At 41.1% G+C, this 7,259-nt stretch overlaps 1 long non-coding RNA gene across 1 annotated transcript; it reads right to left on the reverse strand.

The window, feature by feature from the left end:
* Positions 1 to 302: 302 nt before the first annotated feature.
* Positions 303 to 2,410, reverse strand: LOC107319191. The gene is made up of 2 exons (XR_001557658.2): positions 2,322 to 2,410; positions 303 to 671 (listed from the first exon to the last, which is right to left on the reverse strand). It is a non-coding gene; the product is annotated as an uncharacterized LOC107319191 (long non-coding RNA).
* Between the last annotated feature and the right edge of the window lie 4,849 nt (positions 2,411 to 7,259).

The raw sequence follows: 7,259 nt of genomic DNA on the forward strand, positions 1-7,259 counted from the left end.
GGTAGACAACACTGGTTGCCTTTCTTTTCTCCACTGAAGCCATCTCTCCATTATAGAAAGCCAGCAGATTGGTCAGGCACAATCTGCCCTTGACGAAGCAATACTGGCTGTCTCAGATCACCTCACTGTCTCACATGTGCATTAGGATACACATACAAAGACTTGCACAAAGGCTAGTTCTGACTGACAACATTCCCTTGAGCTCTACCACTGAGACAGTTCATCATCCAGCATAGTGGTGAGCATGTTCATCTCACAGTTGAAAAGCATGAGGGAAATGCAGGAAGGGAGACAAAGATGCATGAGCTGTATGCTGAATTTATTGTACTTTTCAAGGGGAGAAGGAAGAAAAAGCACTTTCAATAAGTGCACAAGATCCTTGTCCTTCTTCTCAGTGTTTGCAGATTCACCAGGACGTGAATGTTGAAAAGAAGCCTTGCTGCCTAGATGTGTTGATGATTGCCATCATCCATGACCACAACAAGGAATTTACCCTTTATGTCACAAATTAAAAAACAGAACCATGATGCTAATGTTCAAGGTAAGGGACAGAAGATTCTTCACTGCTGCATTCTTCCTTCTCTGAGAGTCCTCCTGCTGCACCATACTGATTAATTCCATTCCTTCTCCTGTAGAAGCGGCCACAAAGCTTTCTTCCATATTCTCCCAGCCTGCAGCCAGAGGTGGATGTGATCAACATAAGCTTTGTTTTGAACTCTAAGTCTCTACCTCTTTTCCAGCTTTCTAAACTCTAGAGCAAACATTCATTTCACTCTCACTATGTGTACATTCTCTCCTTTCATACCTGGCAGCTTTTTATTCACAGCCCTTCTCATTCTATTAGCTTTCCTTGTCCTTTTCTTGGATTAACTTCATTCAGTGTGTTCCTCAATGCTCAGCCCAGCCCCTCATACTGCTTTTACGATTTATGTGTGGTTCTTCAATGTGTGCGGATGCAAGTTGTGTAAACCTCACTAAAACTTCTCTTTCTTTGCCCTCTGCAGTGCATGCAATTGCTGCAGAGTAATAGTAAGTGATCATCCAGGAAAGGGAGACCTTTCTTGCTATTTTACCAAGGGAAATTAAGTACAAAGAAGCAAGGCATTAGAAGGACCACTGAGTGGAAACTTTTACATGTTATTCTGTCTCTTGACCTACAGATTGACTTGACTTGTTCTTGGATTAAGTGACTTATCACTATAGATTTGCCTAGTAGTCAGTAGACAAGATGACCCTGGCTACTTTCATCCCTGGCTTTACCTCTGACTCCTTCAAAATCATGGATGCACCTAATGTTCTTTATTCTTGACTGATCCTGAACACCATCCCCAGGCCTGCCTTTCTTGCCTTGCTGAGTAGACACTCATCTGCTGGCTCCTTGTCCCTTTGAAAGCAACTGGAACTTACTGAAAGTTAGTTTGGGCCTTCTAATGCCCTAAGTTGAACAATATGGAAATGGGCCTATGATCCCTAATGAGGGACCAGTGTGGTCCTGGGCACTGATCTCTTCAACCCCTGCCCAGGGTTTTGAGTGAGGCTTCCTGCACCCCCAGGATACTTAGACTCTTGTACTCCACGGAGATGACTTGGACCCTTCTTTTCAAGCCCACTGAGCTTCCAAAAATCATTTTGGGCAGCATGATCCACACACACACACAAACCCATCCATGTCCACTTCACAGATCCTTGTCTCTTTCCTGGATCTTCACTCTTGGATATTGATCTGCGGCATCCTGCAGTAATTAGGACCCTTCCAACCTCTACTGTCCTGTGATTCTGTGATTCTACAGCCTGTCTGTTTTGAATTCTTACTCTGTAAGGTGTGATGGGGGCCTGCTGAGAATAGAGGTTGCAGTCACAGTAATGAGTAAACTAAGAAGCTTTAATGGTCCTGGCTTGCCTAAGCTTCTTCTTCCTCCCACATCTTCTGTCTGGTTTAAGTGTAGGGTGAGGCTGTGTTTGATCTTAGTTACTGTCATTGAGTCTGAACCTGACAATGACTAAGATTTGTGCTTGAACTCAGACCTGCCCCCTCATGATGGACTTGCCTGTTGATCTCTTCCCATGTCTGTACAAATGGCCCTGCTGCTGCTGCTCTGGGGCTGTGGGGACTGGGCCCTGGTGAGTGAGAGCTCTGCTCTATAGGTAATATATGGCTTTTTGTTCCTTATGGAGCAGCTGGTCCCCACTGTCCCTTCTCATCTCTTTTCCTTCCTCTTCTGCTTTTGTCTTTGCAAAACCAAGCTTCTATATGCCCTATCTCATCTGCTTTTCTTGCTGCTGTTTCCTCTTTCTCGTCCTTTCACTTCAACACATCTCACCTGCTGATGGACTGTTTCCCTCTTGTTGTCCCTCCTCGGCTGTGAGAATCATGGCCTGGCTTTTCAGTGGTGTGAAAGCATTAGAGAAGACTAGGCAGGAGGTGACCAGGAATGTAGCCACCAGATAAATGGTAAACCCCAAGGAAACCATCAGTTTTGGATTAGTCCTCACTGAAATCTCTTGTCAAACTCAAGATACTTTTGTTCTTTACTCCTTTCAGCTATACTAGAGTCAGAATTTCTATAGCATCATGGTCTGACATTGTGACATCAGAGTGTTCTTCTGACACAGAAAGTTGTCACACTCTTTTAGGCTGAAACACTGTGGACTTTGCCTCATAGTTAGCTAAAACATCCTGAAGCACAAAAAAGAATGTGAAACCTTTTGGGAATAAGTGAGAGTATGTCTCTGCTCAAAGTCAGAAGGGGAAAATATAAAATGGGTCCAGTTGTTTAAGAAAAGAAGCCTCATCTAATCTAATGTGAAAGATTATACTTCATCCTGATAATTTATGTAGCCATACCTCACAAGTAGTGACCAAAGTAACTCAAAAATTAAAAAAAAAAAATATTTTATAAGGCTGATGCAATTGAAAGGGAAATGAAAATTTAATGTTTTTACCACTTCTGTGCTTAACCAGTGATTCATAATTTGTGCTGCTTGGTACACCGTGTGGAGAATAATAAATAATATACTTTTTAAAAGCAATAGAATTACAAACATGTGTTTTTAAATGTCCTCTAGATGGTGATCTAACAACATCTAATGCAGAAATATATATTGCGAAGTACCTACAGTAATTCTGTTAGCCTACTGAACTCAGTACAGAAGTAAAAACATGCAAGGATATATACACACTGATTTACAGACACTGAGATCTGTTTACAAGGTAGTGGTCTTTGGACATCATCAGCTTGCTGTTCAAAACATTCAACTTGGGGTTGTTTCTTTTCGTTTTGTTTTGTTTTGTTTTTGTGTTGGCAGTTGTAGGTAATATCTTTTTCTGCTAGTCTTGGTGTTAACTGAGGTGTTAACAGATCTCCATATGCTGATTATAGGGCAGAGTAAGAGGAAATGGGACAGGAATGTGGAATTTTCCGTTCTGCAGTAGGACTAGTAATGCAACTTCCAGGGGCATGCTTGGATCTAAGGGAATCTGTACACAATCGAGTATAAGATTGCATATCAAAGGTAGTGTGCATTCCTCACAGAGAACGTGGAACACTTTCAAGTCCTCTCTTGCACCTTTATTTAACCAAAGTGGATAGGTAAATAATCCCAGGTGTGGAAACTCCTACTAATAACAGAGATCGTGGTATTCATTCCGGCATAAATTTAGGTTCTTGCCTCAGCAAGACAGTCTGACATAGGAGGTGTTCTTGCACATCTTCTGTTGCTCTGACATCAGTGTTGGTGAGGCACAGTTAAAGAGGCAGACTAGGTGGCAAGAACTTTTTAAATACAGTCTTTTGTTAGACCATTTTTCTAATAGATGAATTTTAGATCCAGATAATGATGTATGAAGTGAGATAAAGAGTGTGGCCACTTGCTTCAGCCACTCCAGCTCCTCCAGACCAAAGATATCTTGCTTCTGACTCCAGCCTGGACTGGAGACCTGCCATCTCTGCCCAGACTACTGGCTGTGGCTGCTGCTTTCCCCTTTCAGCAGGAAGCAAATCTGAGTATGTATCCAAGAGACACACAGAAAGAGACAGAGGTGGGTCATTGACATGACACAGTGACACACAGACTGATCTGGTTAAGGATGCCTTCAACAACAGTCACACACAGGACTCATAAACCTACAAACAACTGAGACCCCCTTCTTCTTCTTTCCTTATGTTAAAGATGCAATTTCGCAGGTGCAGTCATGCACACAGCACTCACAAGAACATTTGCAGATCCTTTGAGTATCAACACAGTCCTCCCGACCATCCAGCTCCCCTTTACTCACACTTAACATTTGTAAGTCCATGTAGGTGTACCAGCATGGACTTCCCCTGTCCACCTTATACCTCAGCCTGGACCTGAGGTCCCTGCTACTAGCAAATATACTGCCCCACCCCCCCCCTCCCCCAACACATATATGCTCACACATGCATACACACAACCAGGTTAAGGAAAAGGAAGACAACTGACTCCCAACCCAGCAGTCTGCTCCAGTCTCTGAGATCTGCAGTCTCACACCAGCTGTCAGTGCAGAGCCCACACTCATGTCAGTGTCCCCTAGGTAGCTGGTTTGTGAACAGGCATTGTTCTACCTACCCTTTTTGTTCCTCCCGCTCTTCCTCCACTGATTTGAAGAGCTCTACAGATTACCGCACCCTTTTCAATCTAGCCCTCTAGTTCACGATGTTATTTGTTGCAAAGTCTAGGTTTAGCTTTCCAGAAGTGACGCCAGAAGTTTCATAGCTCATCAGCTAGTATGACTGGGAGGTTTGCTTCTTGCCACTGTCTCCATTTTTATTTCATTAGGTGTGTGCCTCATTATTTTGCTTATTGTTTACTCTTCTTATTTTCCCAATCCAGAAATCCTCATTCTCCCAGCCTTGCCTGAAACATATTCCCTCTCTTTCCTTATTAATTAGTACAACTGACAAAGTTTCTGTATGGTCTTTGCTTCCAAACATCAAAGTCTTCAATCAGATAATTCTGCTGGAGTAAACATTCCCATGTGCTCATTCCCATGTGCTCTCCAATTAATGTGATTGACCATCTTTTCTTATTGGCTCTTTTGTACTGGAAAAAGTCCATGACTGAATCCTCTTGGAAGAGCAGACACTCTTCTTCTACTTACCCTTACACTATACAGTCACACAAACACTGCAGTTATGCTGTAGAAAAACAAATGACTGGAGAGGAATCAAGGAGGGCTAGGCTGCCCTTCACTGAATGCCAGACACTACAGATTCAATGGAAAGACATAGCCTTAAAAAGAGAAAGGCTAACCATGCAATCCTCCTCCCCTGAGTTCAAAGAGTTCTCACTCCTGTTCTCTTTCATTTATAGATATGCATACTCACCAGCAAATAATACGTGTAACAAAAATAGGAAAGGGGTGTACTAAGATGAAATGTAAAATGAGGAAGAGTTAAATTAATAGCAGTTCTCCTTAAATACTGGTTGAAGGGATCATGAAATTAAAAATTCCTTTAAGATGAAAAAAGATGAAGGATGGAGCAAGAGGATCTAGAACAATTTTTCATTTTTTGCTCAGTGTGACCAACAGTAGAAGGATATTCATCTGTCTTTCTCTGATCTTCTACATACAAAGGCTGCTCAGAAAGTACTGCCTCTTATTTTATTATGTTGGCCCATGACATCAGAGGTGGCTGTTGGTAAAATGGCAGTAGAGGCTGGCAGAAGAGGTGAACCCTCCCAATAATACTCTGTTACATTTTGTGCCATGCAACAGATGGCAGCAGAGGGCCAACCTGACCTGTGGATGTAAGCACAGTGAGGTGGTGGGTGGTGCAGTGACAGCTGTTACTGATTTTTACAAGTGTGGGCTCTTGTTCATCACTGGCAGAAATGCACAGCTAATGGTACTGACATTAAAAATTAGTGTTCTGTAGCTGAGAATTTGCTTGCTCTATCAAACAGTGTTACTATGTTCTTTGTATCTATGGTAGTTTCCATGAAAATAAAAAAGAAGCATCATTTTTGGAGAGAACTACATATTTCCTTGTTATGGAGTACTTTGCATCACATGGTGAAGCTATATATGAAAATTACAATCTTTATGAAGTCAGCACAAGAAAGAACAAAAAGAAAATTTAAAGCATTAAAGTAAAACTGACCTTTTAAAAATATTTCATGTCTGTTCCCAGAATTAAATCGCACTTTGTCAGCACTGCCACCCTTTGTGAACATAGATATTCCTTTACATTATAACGCACATCTATCTTCAATTTAATTGAATCAATAACAAGAAAACCATCTAGCTCAATAAGTATGTCAATAATAATAACAGTTAAGAAGATCAATGTATCATTGTTAAAGGTAAATATATCTAGGAGAAAAATAAAGTTATAAATAAGAAACAGATAGTAGTGTTTATGAAATGAAGCAGAAGTCATCAGACTCATCTGAAACTCCTCCAGTTAAAGAAACTCTTCTGGAATTGGGGAAGGAACAGAAAATGGCAATTTAAAGTTGTTGGATATTACATCTAAATTTGAAATATTTTGAACCAAATTATTTTTCTGCTTGGGTCTCCTGGCCTGCATGTTGTTACATTAACATAATTTCCTGCCACAGAAGAGAATTAGCTTACGATTAAAATCTTGCTCCTGGTCTTGGCCATTTCTAGAATGCTCTTGGTTGTTCCATGCTTATTGTCACAGTGACTGCACTAAACAACTGATCCTTACTTAAAGTTGTGCTTTTCTAATGAGACCAAGATGTAAAGGTGCATTTCTGTAGCTAATGGAATTGACTCTTTGTGTAGTCCAAAGGACTGCCCTTGGATTCCTCTGAAGTAGTTGTAGAATGGGTGCAAAAGACTATGGATTACCCTGTCCATACAATAGATCCAGAGGGATGTAGTATGAGCAATTTATGAGAGAGGTAATGAAACTGAAACAAATAGATAAACCAGAGTCTGCAATAATTTTAAAAAATTTAACTCAATATTTCATGTTTTCCTGATGTAACTAACTACAACTTGTATTGATGTGATGTGCAAAGACAATCAAAATATGTAATCTAGTACAGCTTACTGACCACTGCCTTCAGATTGATCTTGTGGACAGGGATCAGACAAAGTAGTTAATGTATGCTTTCTCTCTCACCAAACTGAAAGAGCTGGTGCATTAAATCTAGTAAAGCAGCTCTCCGGTCCAGTGAAGCACAGGACCATTAGCAGCACCAGGAAGGTTATCGCTGTCTGCATCAGAAGGCTCCCCTATGTGAGGTCAAAAACCCATTGGATTTGT

This window comes from Coturnix japonica, chromosome 1 (assembly GCF_001577835.2).
Source record: "Coturnix japonica isolate 7356 chromosome 1, Coturnix japonica 2.1, whole genome shotgun sequence".
In the NCBI taxonomy this organism is placed as follows: domain Eukaryota; kingdom Metazoa; phylum Chordata; class Aves; order Galliformes; family Phasianidae; genus Coturnix; species Coturnix japonica.